General features: G+C 48.9%; 1 protein-coding gene and 1 pseudogene across 5 annotated transcripts in view; one reads left to right on the top strand and one right to left on the bottom strand.

Moving 5' to 3' along the window:
* GRIK4 (glutamate ionotropic receptor kainate type subunit 4) overlaps window positions 1-20,036 on the bottom strand; it is a 477,471-nt gene that overhangs the window by 361,098 nt on the left and 96,337 nt on the right. The window lies entirely within an intron of this gene.
* On the top strand, window positions 7,816-9,439 carry LOC103786329 (elongin-C-like; annotated as a pseudogene).

Raw genomic sequence — 20,036 nt, 5'->3', positions numbered from 1 at the left:
TGCCTCCTCTCCCCGGAGGCTGACACTCATACAGCCCTTTGTGCCTTTCAAAGAGCTTCATATACATTGCCTCTCACCATCTTCATAGTGAGCATTCTCAGGCCCATTTTACAGATAAGGAAACTGAGGCTCAGGGGAATTAGGAGCACAGCAAATTGCTAGCAGCACCGTGATATGAGTTCAGAAGTTCACTCTGAAGTTTGTCTTGACCTTTATTCCTCAGGAAATATGTTATGACTTGAAGAATGATTTCATGCTGGAAAAGGGGAGGATGCAGCCAGATGGGAGCAGCTCTTTGGGGACCCTCTCTGCTTATCTGGCTCAGGCACTCCACACAAGACTGAGCCAGGCCCTCGTGCAGAGGTCCAGCAGGGCTACACCAGGGCCCCAAGCCACAAGCTCATCCTGCCCTTAGGCCCTTCAGGGAGGGGGCAGCAGCCATGTTGACAGTTTCACCCCAGCAGGGCCTGCCTCCTGGGCCCCAGGAAACCACTGTCTCCAGGAACTGCCGGGCTCATTCCACCTCCCAGCCTGGTGTTGCTCTGGGAGGCACAGGGTTGAGCAGGGAAGGGGAGGGAGAGGAAATATCAGAACTGGAAGGAGCTAGCACAACCCCACCTGCCACGTGCAGAGAGGCAAGCAGAGACTCTGGGGAGGGGAAGTGCCCACATTCACAGGGCCAGTGCAAAGCAGGGCTGGGACCAGAAGCCAGGTTTCCACTCCTAGCCTGGTGCTCTCCTTGCACCGCGCTGTGTGGCTTCTCCTTTGGAGAAGACCGGGAAAGTGCAGGTTCCCATCTAAAATCAGTTTTGTAAGTAAATGGCGAGATTGATAATTTCTTGTGAATGAAGGAAGAACTGGATTAACTTGGGCTCCATAATGTTTATCATCAACCAACATTAATGAAATTCCTACTCTGTGCTGAGCCCTGGGGACCCAACAGTAGGTAAAGTGGGCTGGTGACACAGAGGGACACTGAGCTGTGCAACCCCAGACACACAGCCCGGGGCTCTCAAGAACAGATCAGCACAAACAGGGCCAGGCCCGCCTGCTACGTGGCCTCTGCCCAGGGCCTTGGGCAGTGGAGAAGCCCTTCGGGCCTCCGTGGAGTCAGTTGGCACATAAGGAACCGGTGTGCTGACCATCAGTGTTTACCATCACTAGGGCTGGCTTTCTGTCAATCACATCAAGCCATGTTTCTTTAGGGTAGATCATAAGACAATTGTTTTCATCTGTTTGCCCTACAAAGCCCTTGATATGTGAGTGTGCCATCCTCCTGACGAGCCCTGATCAAGGGAGAAAGCACAGAAGTCCAGCAAGAGAGTTTTCCAGACATCGTGTGTCCAGAGCGATGAGTGCACAGCAGCTGCGGAGTCCTTGAGATTGGATCCAAATGGGGCGTTCAGGCAGAGGAACAGATGGAATGAGCTCCGGGATGCCTAGGAGCCTACTGTTCCCTGGGGAAAGCACGGATCAAGATGAGCTTGAGACTTGAGTGCATCCTGGAAGCAGTGTTGGTGTGGCAGGGGACCAAAGGTAAGGCCAAAAGATCCTGGGTCCTAGGGCCACCCTGTGTGGCTTTGAGACAGCACAACCTCTTGAAGAGTTCACCTCCCCACACACATAAGACATGCCACTCTCTTGTCTAAGGGTAGGGAAGCGCATCAGTTTCCCTCCAATAAAGTGTGCCGAGCCAGTTAAAGCAGGTAAAATGGTTCCAAGTTCTTTCTGAGGTCGCATCTAAATCATTTAAACCCATTTTCCCCTTCCCTGGCCTTTCTTCCATTCCCTTGGTGGCAGAGACTTGGGTCATCTGTCACCAGCACACAGGAAAGGGGCAGGGCCCACTGAAGCCCCCTCCCCTGGGCTGCTGACAGCCCTCTAGACCAATAGCAGCTCTAAGGACTCAAAGAGATACATGTACATAATATTTTTATGTGACTCCCCAAATCAATGAATCCTTTTTCTAAAGCATCTTTTGTTGGGGCGGGGGGACACTTTGAGTCTGAAATAATTAAAGTCTTCCATCAAATTATCCTGGAGATCTCTTTCCATGAAAAGCCTTTAATTTCATCCTCGATGTAATCCTACCCCAGCAGATGAAGTTGGCCTTTTATATTTCTTCAAATATTGGTCAGGTCCCTTATCAGAAGTAGAATCTGAATAGAAGAGGGACTGGGAAGCCTCCATTCATCAGAGCCTGAGGTGGGGCACGGGTGGCCATCACTGACACCTCCCCACACCCCATCTGCCGCTGTCTCTACCCCGATGAGTCCTTCCTCTAACACAGCGCTGCCACCTGGAAGTTCTGATTCACCCAGCCAGCTGCCCACCCTCCCCCCAAACACGTGGAGTTTCCACCACACCCTGGCACTCTGTTTGGAGCCAGGGGTAAGAAGGGAAGAGCACAAAAGCCAGCAATGACTTCTGCCCACCGAAACCCAGACCAAAATGTTTCCTCCACTGAAAAGATGAGCTATGCCCACTGAAAGGAGAGACAGAAAGATCCAGAGAAAGAGCCACGGAAGAGCTGACTAATCAGCATCTCAGATGTGAGAAGAGGCAACAACACTTAGAATCCCTAAACCAAAATGAAGCTCAGGAGGGCCTGTGAGTAGGTGGCCAGCTGCTGCTTCACATCATGGCCCTTCTCTCTCCGCCTCCCCTGGCTCTGCTCTCCCTCCTTTCTGCTTCTTCTGTCTGTGTCCCCTTTCTGGCCGGGTGCTCATCTGCCATTCCCCGCTGCCTTTGCTCTGACCTCCCTCTTTTCCTTCTTTCCCTCTTTTGTTACTGCCTTGACCAACCACCATAGGAAACTTAAGTCGCTCTGTCGCCCAGGCTGGAGTACAGTGGTGCAATCTTGGCTCACTGCAACCTCCACCTCCTGGTTCAAGCGATTCTCCCGCCTCAGCCTCCCGAGTAGCTGGGACTATAGGTGCATGCCACCATGCCCGGCTAATTTTTGTAGTTTTAGTAGAGACGGGGTTTTACCATGTTGGCCTCTAACTCCTGGCCTCAAGTGATCCACCTACCTCAGCCTCCCAAAGTGCTCAGATTACAGGCGTGAGCCACCGCGCCCGGCCTTAAGTCTTATTTTTACATGTTTATTTAAAATGAGGCGCATGATTGCTAGTCTATAATTTTCATACCAGGTGCGTTTCATCTTCTCTAGGTCTCTCTTAAATCTCTTAAATCTGCACCCCATCCCCCCAAGATAATCAAATACATGAAGGTGTCTTTATTTCTGTGTAGCTTTCTATACTTTCCTTTCCTGGAACAGCAGGCAGGGAGAGAAGCTGAAGGGCAGGAGGTGAGGTGGGAGCTGTTTCACAGCCCTGGAAGAAAGAAATGAGGATCTACACTAATGGAGGAAGAGGAAGAACAGGTTGAGAGCAATTCCCAAGGTGCTCTAGAGAATGCCCAGACTCCGCGGCAGGGTAAGAGATGAAGTGTCTGTCTTGCAATTGTGTCTTGCAGAGGACTTCACCCACTTTCTTCCCTCGGTGCCAGCTGACTCTGGGCAGGGTGCTGAGAGAACAAGGGGTGGCCAGCAAGGAGGGGCAAGCAGGACAGCCCTCTAGGAGCACCTGCAGCTACTCAGAGTAGAGAGTGGCTATGGGACAAGGAGGAGGCCAAAGGGGATGGGATAGCCACCAAAGACAAATTCAGCTAGAGCCTAGCTTTGGGGCCAGGACCTCTACATCTGGTTACAGGGAGGGGGCGCCAATGGAGGTCCCAACACTACTCAGATATTTCTGCCCCATGGGGCCCCATGGGGAAGGTCCAGCAAGGCCTAGACAGTCCGCTCTTGAGCTCTCTATTGGGGTGGCCCCTGCCAAACCCCAAGGGGGCCTCAAGAGCCCTTGGTGAGAGGTTAAAGCAGTGTGATGAGATGTTTAGATTTCAACGTAATTATTGCTATAACAGTTTAATCACTTAAAAACACTATCTTGTGTTACTCTAATGAAGAGAGAGGCTCTTTTCCATATTGTTTGTGCCATCTGTGAGCAATTTTCACATTAGCCTCTTAGAACGGCAAAATGAAGGCCAGGCAGTGACGGAGAGAGGCAGGGCGGAAAGGGGAGGAGGAAGAGGGAGAGGGAGGAGGAAGAGGGAAGGGGGAGGAAGAAGAGTAAGGGGGAAGAGGAGGAGGAGGAGGAACGGGGAGGGCCCAGAGAGAAGCAGGGTGCCACGGAGGGCAGCAGGAGCTCTGAGGGCCCCTGGATGGGATGCAGGCTGCATGGTGCAGGCCCTATGTGTGCAGACCCCATCCTGCCGCCATGGAGGAGCCAGTGGATGAACACGTGACCCTGCCTTTGAGGGTACCTCACTTTCTGATGGGAAGGAATTTCCTAAATTTATGAAGAAAGTAAAGAAAGGCAAAATAGCCCAGGACAGTGATTTTCAAACTATGGGTCACAACCCATAAGTAGGTCCGTGAAATCAATTTAGTAGATTGTAATCAGTGTTTTTCTTTAATGAAATAGAAGAGAATGGAAAATAACAGAAATGTCATTTCCTATGAAAGAAATCAGGGTGACTTGGAGGAATTCCTGGTTGGGGGTCAGGAATACACAAGTCTGTGACATCTTGTGTCAGAGAGCATGGGCTTGTTCACAGACCGATGGGGTCACGCCTAAAGAGTACAGGGGGCCGGGTGCGGTGGTTCACACCTGTAATCCCAGTACTTTGGGAGTCCAAGGCGGGAGGATCACTTGAGCCCAGGAGGCCAAGACCAGCCTGGCCAACATAACAAGACCCCATACTCTACAAAAAAATAAAAATAAAAAATTAGCTGAGTGTAGCCCCAGCTACTTGGAGGCTGAGCGGGGAGGATCACCTGAGCCCAGGAGAATGAGGGTGCAGTGAGCCATGATCACACCACTGCACTCCAGCCTGGGCAACAGAGCAAGACCCTGTCTGAAAAATAAAATAAAATTTAAAAGAGTACAGGGGCTGGCTCCAAGGGGTTCCCACAGGCCAAAGACGGGACAATTTGAGATGCAAAAAGAATAGTTAGGAGAACTGACTGAAATACACTGAATCTGTAAAAATTCACAAGTCCATAAATGTAGTGGGTTAAAAGGCGACCCACATGACCTAACTCCCAGAACCTCTGGATGTTACCTTGCATGGCAAAAGATGTGATTAAGTCAAAGGATCTTGAGAGGAGGAGCACACTGGGTTCTCAGGGGGGCCCTAAGTAAACCACATGTATCCGTAGGACAGAGACACAGAGAAGAGGAGGGGGCAGCGTGACCACAGAGGCAGAGACTGCAGCAAAGACCAGCTAAAGCCACCAGATGCTGCAAGAGGCACAGAACGCATTCTCCCTAGGGCCTTTGGCGGGAGCACAGCCCTGCTGACAACTTGATTGCAGACTTCTGGCCTCCAGAATTGTGAAAGAATAAATGTCTGCTGTTTTAAGCCACCTGGCTTCCGGTCATTTGTTACCGCAGCCACAGGAAACTAATACAATAATGACACTCCCAAAAGAGAAAGCCAAAAGCAAAGAAAATAAGAACTATCAGGGCATGCAGTACAAAGTATTTCCATTTGATATGCATATATCTGTGGACAATCAGGGTTAGGCTTGGAAAAGTATTTCTTGCTGTGAGTCTTGCTTAAAAAAATGAGAAAAGTCTGCCCAGTGGTTAAAGGCATGGCTTTGAAGTCAAACTACCCAGATAAGTGTCTCACTTCTGCCCCCTAAAGGCAGTGTGACCTGGGGCAAGTCACTTACCCTCTCTAAGCCTCCTGTCTGTGTCTGAAAAATGGGGGTAGTAATTGTACCTAGTTCATGGGGTTGTTGTGAAAATTAAATGTACCACATCCCAGTGTTGGTGGTGGTTGCACATTTGTCACAGTTAAAAATAATAATAAGGCCAGGTGTGGTGCCTCACGCCTGTAATCCCAGCACTTTGGGAGGCCGAGGTGGGTGGATCACCTGAGGTCAGGAGTTTGAGATCAGCCTGGCCAACATGACAAAACTCCGTCTCTACTAAAAATACAAAAATTAACTGGGTGTGGTGGCGGGGGCCTGTAGTCACAGCTACTCGGGAGGCTGAGGCAGGAGAATCGCTTGAACCCAGGAGGTGGAGGTTGCAATGAGCTGAGATTGCACCACTGGACTCCAGCTTGGGCGAAAGAGTGAGACTCTGTCTCAAAAAAACAAAAATTAAAATAATAATAATAATAATAATAATAATAAATGACATATATAAAGACAAGCACAAGCTATACCCCCTACCCATGTTAATCATTACAAAGACCCCCTTGTACTGCCACTGCAGCTGAGAAGTCTCTACGGATGACAGTATGTCAAAACTGACTAAAATCATGCAATTAAGTGCCTTCACTTTAGAAAGGAAGAAAATAAGGCCCAAAGAACTGTGACTTGGCAAGTTTACATAGTTAGTACATGCCTGAGATAAGACTAGACTCCATCTTGGAACTCCCAGTCTAAGGTGAAAGCACACTAACCCAACTCCCATAGTCTTTCATAAGCCCCTGAGGATGCCAGGACCACCACTCTTTCTGGCTCCTGATGGCCCAGACCCTCCCTCGCCTCACTGCCAGGGCTCTGGGGAAGTCTTCTTTGTGTCTACCTCACAGAAAATCCCTTAGCTGCAAGTTGATGAGCTGGGAGGGGGTTTCTGTTACGAGTTTCCTTGCACTAAACAAGCTTACACTATCCTATTATTACCTGTTCAAATGATTTAGATATTTCTCCCTGACAGCTCCAAGTGCCTGATTCCCTGATCCTCTCTAGCAGGGGGGCTTGCGGGCCTTCAAACACTCAGCTGATTGGAGAAAATGGACTGTGTGAAACGCTTAACTAAGGAGAAGGTTGTCAAGATCATCCACAGACCCTGCAGACTCACCGTGCCCACCCCAAGCAGCCTTCCTGACCTTACCCAAGACTCAGCATGAACATGTTCCTTTCTTACTTCACAGAGGCTTTGAGCTTGGGGTTTGTGTGTGACAAGCTGTGACCAGGGTACACGAGTCTTTGTTCTCAGCACTGAACCACCCATCCCCGAAGATTAAATAATGGCTGAGGATATAGGTTTTGGAGTCAGGCTGACTTGGGTTAGAATTAGGGCGTTTCCACTTTGTTGCTGCATGATCGTGGGAAGTGACTTAACTGCTCTCCGAGCCTCAACAGTAAGAGGCGGGTAATGATATCTACTTCACTGGATGGTTGTAAGGATTGAATGAGATCGTATTGCAAAGGGTTGAGCACAATGCCCGGCACATCGTGCATGCCCAATAAATAGTGTCTGATAGTTGTCGAGGAAATAATAGTGACAGTGGGGGTGGTAGCAGTACTAGTAATAATACTACAATACCTGACATGATTGGAGCAAAATACTAATAAATATTTATTTAAAAAATTAAGCCAGAACTTTTCCACAAGGCTATGAACAGCTACATTAAAAGCTTTCCTGGGCCAGGTGTAGTGGTTCGTGCCTGTAATCCCAGCACTTTGGGAGGCCAAGGCAGGAGGATCCCTTGAGCCCAGGAGTTTGAGACCAGCCTGAACAACATAGGGAGACCCCATCTGTATTAGTCTGTGCTTGTATTGCTATAAAGAAATACCTGAGGACAGGGAGGCAGCTGAGGGTGGGGGAGTGGCCCTGGAATAGGGGCTGTGGCCATAAATGGGGACTGGGTTATGGTAGCTATGGGGCAGTACATGGGGACTAGGCTGTGGTGGCTCGAGACAAGTGAGTCTCGAGCTGGGGCAGAAAAAGAACTCTGGGAAACTACTAAAGTTCCTGAGGAAGCAAAGTAGAATTTCATAAGAACAAAATGGATGGCGAGGAGAAAACCTATTAGGGTGGCTGTGAAGGCCCTGATGCCATGTATGTCAAATTGATATCATCTGATGGTCATGAATTTATTGTAAAAAGAGAACATGCATTAACATCAGGCATGATAAAGCCATGTTGAGTGGCCCAGGTCAATTTTGCTGAGAACGAAACCAATGAGGCCAGTTTTAGAGAGGTACCTTCACATGTGCTATCAAAAGTATGCACGTATTTTACACACAGGTTCACTACGCTAACAGCTCCACCAAGATTCCCAAACTCCCAATTACACTGAAACTGCACTAGAACTGCTGGTGGCTGCGAACTTCCTAGATTGTCAAATAAAATAAATTATAATACACTGTTAACTCTTTTCAGTATTAAAAAAAAAAGAAATAGCAGAGACTGGGTAATTTATGATGAAAAGAGATTTAATTAGCTTACAGTTCTGCAGGCTGTACAGGAAGCACAGTAGCATCTGCTTCTAGGGAGGCCTCAGGAAACTTACAATCATGGCCAAAGGCAAAGGAGGAGCAAGCACTTCACATGGCCATAGCAAGAGGAAGAGTAGGGGAGGTGCCACACACTTTTAAACAACCAGATCTCATGGGAACTCACTCACTGTCACAAGAACGGCACCAACAGGGAAATCCACCTCCATAATCCAATCACCTCCCACCAGGATCCCCCTCCAACACCGGGTATTACAATTCCACATGAGCTTTGGGTGGACACACAGCTTCAAATCATATCATTTCACCCCTGGCCCCTCTTAAATCTCATGTCCTTCTTACATTGGAAAATATAATCATGCCTTCCAAACAGTCCCCCAAAGTCTTAACTCATTCCAGCATTAACTCAAAAGTCCAAAGTCTCATTTGAGATAAAGGAAGTCTCTTCTGCCTATGAGCCTGTAAAATCAAAAACAAGTTAGTTACTTCCAAGATGCAATGGGGGTATAGGCATTGGGTAAAAACTCCCATTCCAAAAGGGAGAAATAAGCCAAAAGAAAGGGACTATAGCTCCCATGCAAGTACAAAACCCAGCAGGGCAGTCATTAAATCTTAAATCTCCAAAATAATCTCCTTTAACTCCATTTCTCACATCCAGGGCATATTAGTGCAAGGGGTGGGCTCCCAAGGCCTTAAGCAGCTCTCCTCTTGTGGCTCTGCAGGGTTCAGCCCCCACAGTGGATTTCAAGGGCTGGCGTTGAGTGCCTGCAGCTTTTTCAGGCACAAGGTACAAGCTGCTGGTGGATCTACCATTCTGGGGTGTGGAGGATGGTGACCCTCTTCTCACAGCTCCACTAGGCAGTGCCCCGTGTGGAGGCTCCAACCCCATACTTCCCCTTTGCACTGCTGCCCTCGTAGAGGTTCTCCATGAGGGCTCCACCCCTGCAGCAAGCTTCTCCCTAGACCAAAAGGCTTTTCCATACATCCTCCAAAATCTAGACAGAGGTTCCCAAGCCTCAACTCTTGCACTCTGTGCACCTGCCTGCTTAGCACCACATGGAAACCACCAAGGCTTATGACTTGTACCCTCTGAAACTGTGGCCCACGCTGTACCTGGGCCCCTTTGAGCCTCGGCTGGAGCTGGAGTGTGGGCTGTATGGAACAGTGTCCTGATGCTGTGCAAGGCAGCAGGGCCCTGGGCCTGGCCCACGACACCATTATGTCCTCCTAGGCCTCTGGGCCTACGATGGGACAAGCTGCCACGATGGTCTCTGAAATGCCTCAAGGCCTTTTCCCTACTGTCTTGGCTATTAGCACTTGGCCCCTTTTTACTTATGCAAATTTCTACAGCCTGCTTGAATTCCTCCCCTAAAAATGGGCTTTTCTTTTGTACCACACGACCAGGCTGCAAACTTTCCAGTTTCATGCTCTTTTCCTCTTTTAAATATAAGTTCCAGCTTTAAGTCATTTATTTGCCCATACATATGAGCATAGGAATTAGAAGCAGTCAGGTAACATCTTTGATGCTTTGCTACTTCAAAATTTCTTCCACCAGATACCCTAAATCATCACTCTCAAGATCAAAGTTCTACAAATCCCTAGAACAGGGACACTAGGAAGCCAGGCTCTTTGCTAAGACATAGTAAAAGTGACCTTTTACTCCAGTTTCCAATAAGTTTCTCATCTCCATCTGGACACATCCAGAGCCTGGCTATCTCTGTTCATATCACTATCTGCATTTGGGTCACAACCATTCAAAAAGTCTCTAGGAAATTCCAAATCTTCCTGCCTTCTGCTGAGCCCTCCATACTCTCTCAGCCTCTGCCTATTACCCAGTTCCAAAGTTGCTTCCACATTTTCAGGTATCTTTATAGCAATACCCCACTCCCGATACCAATTTTCATTATTATTCCATTCTCACGTTGCTATAAAGAAATATTTGAGACTGGGTAATTTATGATGAAAAGAGATGTTACTGGCTCACAATTCTGCAAGCTGTACAGAAAGCACAGCAGCATCTGCTTCTGGGGAGGCCTCGGAAAACTTACAGTCATGGCCAAAGGCAAAGGAGGAGTGAGCACTTCACACAGCCGGAGCAGGAGGAAGAGTGGGGGAGGTGCTACACACTTTTAAATGACCAGATCTCACAAGAACTCATTGACTATCACAAGAACAGCACGAAGAGGGAAATCCACCTCTATGATCCAATCACCTACAACCAGGCCCCACTGATCCAAATGATATCACTGTCTGTACAAAAAATTTCGAAATTAGCCAGGTGTAGTGGCACATGTCTATGGTCTTAGCTCCTCAGGAGGCTGAGATGGGAGGATCACTTAGGCCTGCGAGGCTGAGGCTGCAGTGAGCTGAGATCGTGCCATTGCACTCAAGCCTGGGCAACAGAGTTAGATCCTGCCTCAATAAATAAATAAATAAATAAATAAATAAATAAATAAATAAATAAGATAAAATAAAATAAAATAAAATAAAATAAAATAAAATAAAAAAGCTTTCCCCAGTCATGAACTATTAATCTTCTTAGTCAGCTGTTCATCCAACCATTATTTATTAACCACCTACTAAGTGCCAGGTACCTAAGCTAGGTACTAAGAAAACAATGGAAAGCAAAGCAGACATAGCCCTGCTGTATAGAGCTGACTGCGGTTCTTAACCGTAACCTCTTGCAAGACAAAAGACCATTTTGAGACTCTGGCTGAAGGTTTTACGCTCTTGCCCAGAGAAACACACATCACTTCTTACACGTAACACTTTGCCAACATTCACGGGGCTCCCGAGAAGGTTCCCCAGGAGAACCCCTGTCCTAAGTGAACTTTTTGCTCCAGTCACACCTGTCCACTGCCATCCTGGAACCCTCTTTGATCATTCTAGCAGAGGTTTTTAGGCCTCTTTAAAAAGTCCCCTTTAGCAGTGGCAACTTCAAGGAACCCCAGGGCAAAAGCCCAATAAAAACTGCTTGATGCACAGTGGGCACTGGAATCACTTGTACGGGTAACTGTAGTGTATTATAAGCTTGTTTGGTGCAAGGAAAGCTGACTGGTTCATTGCCTGAGACAAAAGGGTTATCTTGTAAAATCTGAGCAGCCCACTCCCATATCTGAAATCTGTGTGCTCCCTCAAGGTCTTGACGTGGTTTCATGTGCTGATCTTTGGTTTTCCAACACCTTTGGAGGGGTCTGGTGCCTTGTGCATGACCATCTCCAGTCCCTCTGCTCCCCTCTCAACATTCTGTATCCCTTCCTGGCCACCATGGCCAAAGCACTTTGGCCATGAGGCATTGTAGGGCCAACTTCCTATTCCATCCATCCTGGCTGAATAGCCTAGGGTCAAATCTTCCAGACCAAAGTATCCAGCTTCCGTCTGAAGATAATGGCTCCCTAAGGAACATGTCTGTCACGGCCAATTTGAAAGAGCAATCTAACAGGCGCTTCCTCAGGACCCCTTATGAAAGCTCCATTCTCCACTGCTGCCTTTATGACTGAGCTCCAGCTAAGGTGCACCTGCGGATCTCTTAGTAAAGGGATTATTGACCCACAAGCTGAGTGGTCACAATCCATCATGGCCCATTCTACAGGCCCCTCTGCTCCTGGGGCTGGCCCAGACTCCGTGGCTCAAATATGGCTCAGTCCACAGCCCTCGTCCCCATCCCCACCATGCACCAATTCCCAAGTTCTTCCCTCTGCCCCATCCCCACCCCAACAAAGATGTAAGGCCAGGGATTTTATGAAGTGCCTAGGACTGGCAGAATCCAAAGTCTCTTAGATTGATCTAATGTAATGGATCCCGGGTGCTTGACCTGTCAGCCAGCAGACAGCTGGGTCCTGGAGGAGACAAACCTCTGAAATCAGCTGGTAACCCTCTGCCCTCTTTGTAACCCAATTCCTGCTTCTCCCTAACTCCTGGGATTTCAGGCCTGGAAGGGATACTAGATCCCATCACTTAGCAGATGAGGACGCTAGGCCCAGAGAAGAGAAGTAGGGGGACACATAAGCAATGAGTGGGACTGAAATCAAGATCTCCTAGCTCCTACTCCAGAGCTCTTCAGTTGTCAGATTAAAATGAAAACTGAGCACCCAGTTAAAGAGGATCCTGGGGATCCGACCCACAAGCTGCAATCACAAAGCCTGATGGCAAAGTCACGTACCAGGCCCTAGGGGCAAGAAGAGTGCCAGCCAAGCCCAGTAGGTAGAATGCATTACTGAGAGGTCTCTAGGGGCTCCCTGGGACAAAAAGAGTGACAAGCCAGAGCTGGCATGGCTGGGCTTCCTGGAATAGAGAAGAGAGCCAGAGCCCGGGCAGCTGCCAGGCCCTGCCAGGCAGACACAAATTCATCAAAGGGTGAGGGGCTACGACATTCCTCAGAGTCTGACTTAAAGGCAGCTTCCATCCATCAAGGCCCAAGTACCCTTCAATCCATATTCTTGGGGCATAATTAACAGGCTTTTAGTTGGATTGAATCTTATTTTTGGTGTCTATACACAGGAGGCCCACAGAAGTAGCCCACCCAACCCGCTCAATGCTTTGTGAAGTGCCATTTGGCAGAACCAAGCTCTCAGATGGTGAGCGCAGCCAGGAAAGATGGTATGGTACTAGGTTCAGGGCCTCAATCGGCCTCCTACAAGCTGCATAAACTCACTTAACCACTCTCTGCCTCAGTTGCCTCAAATAGCAAACAAGAATAACAACACCTGCTTCACGGGATATCAAAAGGACCAAGATGAGATACACAGAAAAAGCACCTAGCATGGTGCCTGACACAAACGAAACCCACAATGAATGCATATTTGCTTACGGTTTTTGTTTGTTTGTTTGTTTTGTTTTTTGTTTTGTTTTGTTTTGAGATTGAGTCTTGCTTTGTTGCCCAGGCTGGAATGCAGTGGCGCGATCTCAGCTCACTGCAAGCTCCGCCTCCCGGGTTCACACCATTCTCCTGCCTCAGCCTCCCGAGTAGCTGGGACTACAAGCGCCCGCCACCACACCCGGATAATTTTTTGTATTTTTAGTAGAGACGCGGTTTCACCATGTTAGCCAGGATGGTCTCGATCTCCTGACCTCATGATCCACCCGCCTTGGCCTCCCAAAGTGTTGGGATTACAGATGTGAGCCACCGTGCCCGGCCAACTTACAGTTTTAATAAATCAGATCACTGCCAGTGTCTTCAAGAAATAAAAATTGCAAAAATGCTCCTAGAACCTTAGGGTAGCTGGCATGTACATCTGAGTGGGGTTACAGCCACAGGAGATATCTTCACTGCAATGGCCAAGCCTGGGTCTAGGATGCAGTAGTTCAGATTGGCCAGGAGCAGCCGTGGGGCCATGTCCACTTCTCTCACACTCGCTGATCCGGGGGCCTCCAGATGCAGGCACCTCTGGCTCATCCAAGAACTTTCTGGTCTCTGGAGCTCATGCAGGCCATGCACATGGGACAGGCCCCAAGTGCTAGACCCTAGCTAGTGGCCATACTCTCCCACTGTGCCCCAGTGGGATTGGGCCCCGGGTGGCCACAGTTTTATGGTCTTCTTTCCCTTCCCTGTCTCACTTCTCCACTCTTCTATCAGGCAAATGAGTGCACTTTTAAAAAACCATAATCCCCTTTCTGTGTGGTTCCCAGGACCACCAACCACATAACCACTTGCACTTACTTCTGTCTTCTCTTGGGGTCTGCTTCTGGGGGAGCGACGCCTACATGGGGGGCAGGCCAGGCACTGCACTGAGGGCCTGTCCCCATCACTGCCCGCAGGGAAGGTTCACAGAAGGAAGCGAGAGAGGATGCAGGCTGAGCTTACATATGCAGAGGGGAGGGAACAGAGGGGAGGGTGAACCAATTGATAACTTAAGGTTAAAACCAAACTCCTGGGAGAAAACAGATTGCCCATTGCTGAGTCAAAACAGAACAGCATGTCTTTGAGTTCACAGATTCCCCTTTTCTAGGCTATAGCAGGGCTGGCAACTTTGCCAGAAGGATTATCAGGACAATTTTTAAATGCCTCAGCACCCTGAGACAGTGAGCAGGGCAGTGTGCAGAAAGCTCACCCCGCACCTGACTCTGGGCTCTTAAATCCTTCCCTTGGACCACACAGACGCTCCTGCAGAGCTCAGGAGCTTCCTTGCCCCAGGACCTGGAGCCACCTTCCAATCAAGGATAGAATCACAGCATTTTGGGGACGGAAAAACATGGAGGGCATCTCCTCCAAGCTCCGTCTGAGGCATGAATCCCTGCACATCATGTCTGCAGCACCTTTCAGGGGAGCAAGAACAATGTGTACACATGCACACACGCAAACACATGCACACTCCGTGTGCTGCCCTGCATTCCTGGTCAATCCCCCCAGTGATATTTGCCTTGTACAACACATGCACACATCAGCCCCACACAGATTAAGGGGATTAACTCTTATCAAGAGCTTTGTATCTCCAAAGCTCTTATCAACATCAGCTAATTAAGCAGACAGCCCCCTTCCCTCGGCTGAAGGGTATAGAAAGCACAGGACAAGAATTGACAAGACCTGAGTGCTAGTCCCACTGTGGGGGCATGTCTTCTTGTACAAGACACAGAGAAGCAGGAAGCAGTTATTATGATACCCCACACAAGAGAAGAAGAAACAGAAAGTGTAAGGAACTTACCCAAGGCCAATCAGCTAAGCAGCAGCTGGGCTCAGCTGTGAACTTTGGTCTCTCCAACTCCAGAACCCGAGCTCTCTGAGTCACAACGACACATGGATATGAGTAATCATCCTCATTCTCACCAGCCAAGACCCCAATGGCAGAGACCAGCCCTCCAGCCTCAAATGGCTCTTTATCCCAGCAACCCCACCACTCACACACAGAACCCTGCTTAATACGAGGGTCACTGATTAGAAATGCTTTTTTCTCACACGCACACTCGGGTTTGCACCATGTGCCCATGACCCTCCTCCCCTACCCACCTCACTTCTCTTTGTCCCTGTGTTCCCTGCCCCGCTCAGGGCTCTACACACGGTGGAAGCTCAGAGCTCTGGTATGGCCTCAGTCTGACCCACCCAGAGTCAGCAGGGAGAACTCTCCTGTCATAGACAAAGCCCCAAAGCCAGTTCCATCCACCACAAAGTAGCCCGATAATGAGGGCTACACTGACAACTTCTAGTGTCAAGTCTAATAATTCCCTTTAACTGAGATCTTTTGCCTTCAGTGAAGTCATCAGTGGCTTTCAGGAAATGATCAGAAAAACCCTTTGGATTTCCACCTGTCATGGGGAATCCCACATGCTATACGTTTCATCATAGGGACTCAGGCTTAGTCAATTCTGGCACCCCTTAACAAGGCTAATAAGATTTTTTTTTTTTGCCTCAAAAGTCTTAATAGGATAGAAAATTTAAGGAAATCAATCAGTAATTAATTACCCATTAAATTATCTGCCCAGTATTATGAGGACACAGAAGTATTTAGTAAAATCCTTGCTGTCATGGAATGTAGAATGGATAATGAGAAAAACTAGCATTACAATGAGATAACAGCTGAACAGGCTTCTACACTACAAATATAGTAGGAAATCTATCATTCATTCATTCAACAAAGTGCCATTTAAACTCTACCAATGGTAAAGTCTACTATAGATGGACCCATGGTGGTTCACGGGCGGACGAGTTGTCCCACAGGGATAGATACGAGGTGTATCGCAAAGGAGATACATCACATAAGTAAGTGATACAGGACAAGGTAAAGTATGACAAGCATGTCAGGAGAAGAATGAATTAAGTATTACAGGAGCAGTACAGAAAAGATGGAATTACTAGGGAAGGCTTTGTGGAAGCAGCAGGACTTGAGTTACAATCGGCCCTGCAAGGAGGTAAGGGGTCACCAACTTTCTATCCCTAGGAGGGGGTGCCCTCAACCCAAAAGCACAGCACTCCCTGCACTGCACAAAAGAACTCAGGATTCATCTTAAGAAATCAGAAGCTGGCAGGTTCACACCCACTGGCTTCATCCCAGGTGGGGCTCACCAGGCCTGGAATTAGAGCACTCATCCGTCCAATGAACATTTCAGGAACACCAATGCTGAGGGGGAAGGGAGGAGGCACAGTCTCCGCCCCCACTGAGCTTATAGGCAGATGGGGGAGAGAGACAAGCAAACTCCAACAACAAGAGATGGATGAAGGGTTATACCACACAGAGGAGTGTGCTGAACTGAGACTGGGGTAGTGGGCAGTGAGGGATTATGCACGGAGGAAGGGTGACTAAAATGAATCTTGAAGAACAGATGAGAGCTGGGTGTGCAGGCTGCAGCCGTGAAAGCAAATCATGATGATAACAGTAACAATTATGATACACCATTATCACCATTTTTTGAGCGCCTTCCTTGTCTTTTGCCAGAAACTGTACTTGGTATTTCACACACACACGTGCATGCATGCAGACACGCACACGTTAATGCTAATCATTTTTTAGTGTGTGTGTTCAGGATGCAAGTGATCCTTACAATTATACAGCATATTAAATATTATTGTTCCTCTTTGACAGATGGAGATACTAAGGCCCAAAGAGATGAAACCACTTTCTCACAGCCACACAACCAGTAATCAGCAGAGCTAGGATTCAAATCTCTCTACATCCTATCCGCTATTCCACACTTTGGAGCTACTGGGTGGAGTTCCTATGTGGCCTCCTGGACAAATGGGCCAAGGGAGTCATCGAGGGGCCAGAGTCCCTAGATCTCTGCACCCCAATCTAGAGTCCCAGAGGCTGAACGAAGGTGAGCTGACCCTCTCCTGGTTCTGCCTCGAGCTGTCAATCCAAATCAAAGTCTTGTCCGCTCACTGGGCCTTGGTTTCCTGTTGAAAACGATAGGACATGGGCCGGACGTTCTTTCAAGGCCCTTCCTGCGCTGACATTCTGAGACTCTGTGGTTCTCATGTAAAAGGCCTGAGCACCAACACAGAACCTGGTCAGAGAGTTTCCAATCAACATGCTTTGCTTGCACCCAGGCTTGTGACTCACTAGGCATAACCTGTAGCAAGAATCCCCTTGCTGGGGAGGGGGACCTCCCTAGGGCAGAATGGGCAAATCCCAGAGTTCCTGAAGCTCAAGACACTGCAAGCATTTCCTATTTCCTGCATCTTCCCTTCACTTCTCCTATCCTGTCGTTCCTTTGAAAACTTAGAGTGAGCTCCGCAGACCACAAAGAACATGCTGCAATGTCTTCCGGGCATGCCACTCCTGAATGACAGTGTCCCCTACCATCTGGTCTCTCACAGACTCCAAGCCCCCAGCCCACTGTGCTCTCCACCCTCCACTCCGGCTGCCTGGGCCAGCCCCAGGACAGGTGAGAGAGCTCATCAGCAGAAACCACGAAGCCAGACACCATCCCTGCAGCCGCCCCCTCCCAGCAACACACAGCCATGCCACGTGTTCCGAGGCTTAGGGGGTTGGCATCCAGGAGCGCTGTACACAAGAATAAACAATCTCATCTCTGAGTGTATATTTTGTCTTCATTATGCCACTGTGAAGGTGTTAATATACAACTTACAACATATTAATCACCCCTCTAACTTCCAAATGCTAAATGCACCATTAACATTCATGTTTTCTTCAATTACTCGGCTGTTCTGGGGGAAGGGAGCAAATCAGCTCCTCACTGAGTCACTCTCCTGTGGAAGGCTCACGGATCATAATAGGCAGTCCAGGCCTCCACCTGTATTGTGGAATGAGAGACTCCTGCTCCGAGCATCGCCATAAAAACAAAGCGAAACCAAGAAGCGAGAGACAGGAGAAGGCAGATGGGGAGGGAAGGAGGGATGCACACAAGGAGGAATCGCATGCATATCAAAGGCTCACAGAGACCAGTCTAAGCCCTGCATTTCATAAATGAGAGGACTGGGGCTCAGAGAGGGGAAGTGACATGTCCAAGATCACACAGCAGGTTAGTGGAGAGAGCCGAGGAAAGGAGGGACAGGAAAACCAAGTGTAGAAGAGGAAAGAAAAAGCAGTAGAAGGAGAAAGGGGTAGAAGGCAGGTCCATTAAGATGTGCAGGCTGGGCATATGGCTCATGCCTGTAATCCCAGCAATTTGGGAGGCCGAGGCAGATGGATCACCTGAGGTCAGGAGTTCGAGACCAGCCTGGCCAACATGGTGAAACCGCATCTGTACTAAAAATACAAAAATTAGCCAGGCAGGTGGCACGCACCTGTAGTCCCAGCTACTCAGGAGGCTGAGGCAGGAGAATTGCTGGAACCTGGGAGGCGGAGGTTGCAGTGAACCGAGACCTCCAGCCTGGGCGACAGAGCAAAACTCTCAAAAAAAAAAAAAAAAAAAACTGCAAAGATGGGGGAAAAGGGAAAGCAGAGAGGGAAAAACAAAGGTAGGGAAAGCTACCTTTGGGAAAGCGGAAAGGGGGAAAAAGTCTTAAACAGCCAGGAGCGGAGGCACATGACCATGGTCCCAGCTACTTGGGAGGCTGAGGCAGGAAGATCAGAGGAGCCCAGGAGTTTGAGGCCACCCTGGGCAACACGGCAAGATGGCAAAAACAAACAGCTCTAAAAAAAAAAAAGTCTGAAACAGATGCAAGCCCAGAACTGTCTTCGACTTCACCCCTACCTGCCTGCACCCAGATCCCCGAGGTGGGAGGGGCTGGGGGAAAGAGAGAAAACTCTGAGAGGGACCAAACAGGCCCAACTGAAGCAGGAGGGGAGGCGCTGGGAGCACGCAGGGTTGGGCCTCCACCCCAGGCTTCAGATTGAGCCAGACTAAATATGACATGCAATTAAAATGTCATTACCCCACAATTGTGCAATCCAAACTTCACTTGGAATTTGTTACAGGCGCTGGTGGCTACAAAATCAATCTGCTATTATATTTCAGCAAATCAGATTCAACACTCTCCCTGCCAGTGGGTTGCAGACTAGCTCTGAATGGAAGAGGAAAGAAAAAAAGGCTCCTTCTGGCAGGTCACTTTTGTGTCCACAGGCCGCCAGCCAGCCAGGCCTATCCACCTTGAAGAAGGAGCATCCAAGGTCAGGAGACACAGGCGCTTCCAGAAGGGTGGGGCTGCAGGCAGAGGAGCAGGGCAGGAGGTAGCAGGTTCAGCTTCTGGGGCACCTTCTGGGCCCTGCAGAGACACAAGCCCTGACAGTTGTTTGCACCGTAGTTAAAAACCCATATGCTTCATCACAACCTACACAGTGCTTTGAAAGACATCATTCTTGTGAGTCTCACAACTTAGAAGGGGGGTCACTGCTTCCTCCCCAATGAGGAAAAAGCCCTAGAGGGGTGAGGATCACAACCAAGGTCACCTCTCAGTATGGGTAGGGGCAGAGACTGTGTTACTGATGACAGCATTTAGCCCTGAAAAATACACATGCGCGCGCGCGCACACACACACACACACACACACACACACACACACACACACACAGAGTGTGGCCAGTGGGGCTGGCCCCAAGAGCCTTTGTAAATGTGTCCTCTTAGCCTAGCGATTTTGAGTCTTAGCAAGTATTCCTTGCACTCCGCCTCCCAGATTTCTCCTTTTCTTCCTATACTTTTTGTAGAGATGGGGTCTCACTGCGTTGTCCAGGCTGGTCTCAAACTCCTGGGCTCAAGCAAGCCTCCCACATTCTCTAAGCTCACTGCTGGACTCCCAGCTGGCTGGAAGCCTGCAGCAGCCTCATTGCTGGCCTCCTGACCTCAGCCTCTCCTATCTCTGACCTTACACACCTTTTCCAGAATCATCTTCTAAAATGCCACTTTGACCTTGACACTTCCTTGCTCAAAAACCTCGTAC

This window comes from Pan paniscus, chromosome 9, assembly GCF_029289425.2.
Source record: "Pan paniscus chromosome 9, NHGRI_mPanPan1-v2.0_pri, whole genome shotgun sequence".
Taxonomy (NCBI): domain Eukaryota; kingdom Metazoa; phylum Chordata; class Mammalia; order Primates; family Hominidae; genus Pan; species Pan paniscus.
Note: the sequence above shows the minus strand (reverse complement) of the source record. Positions and strands in the feature narration are given on the sequence as shown.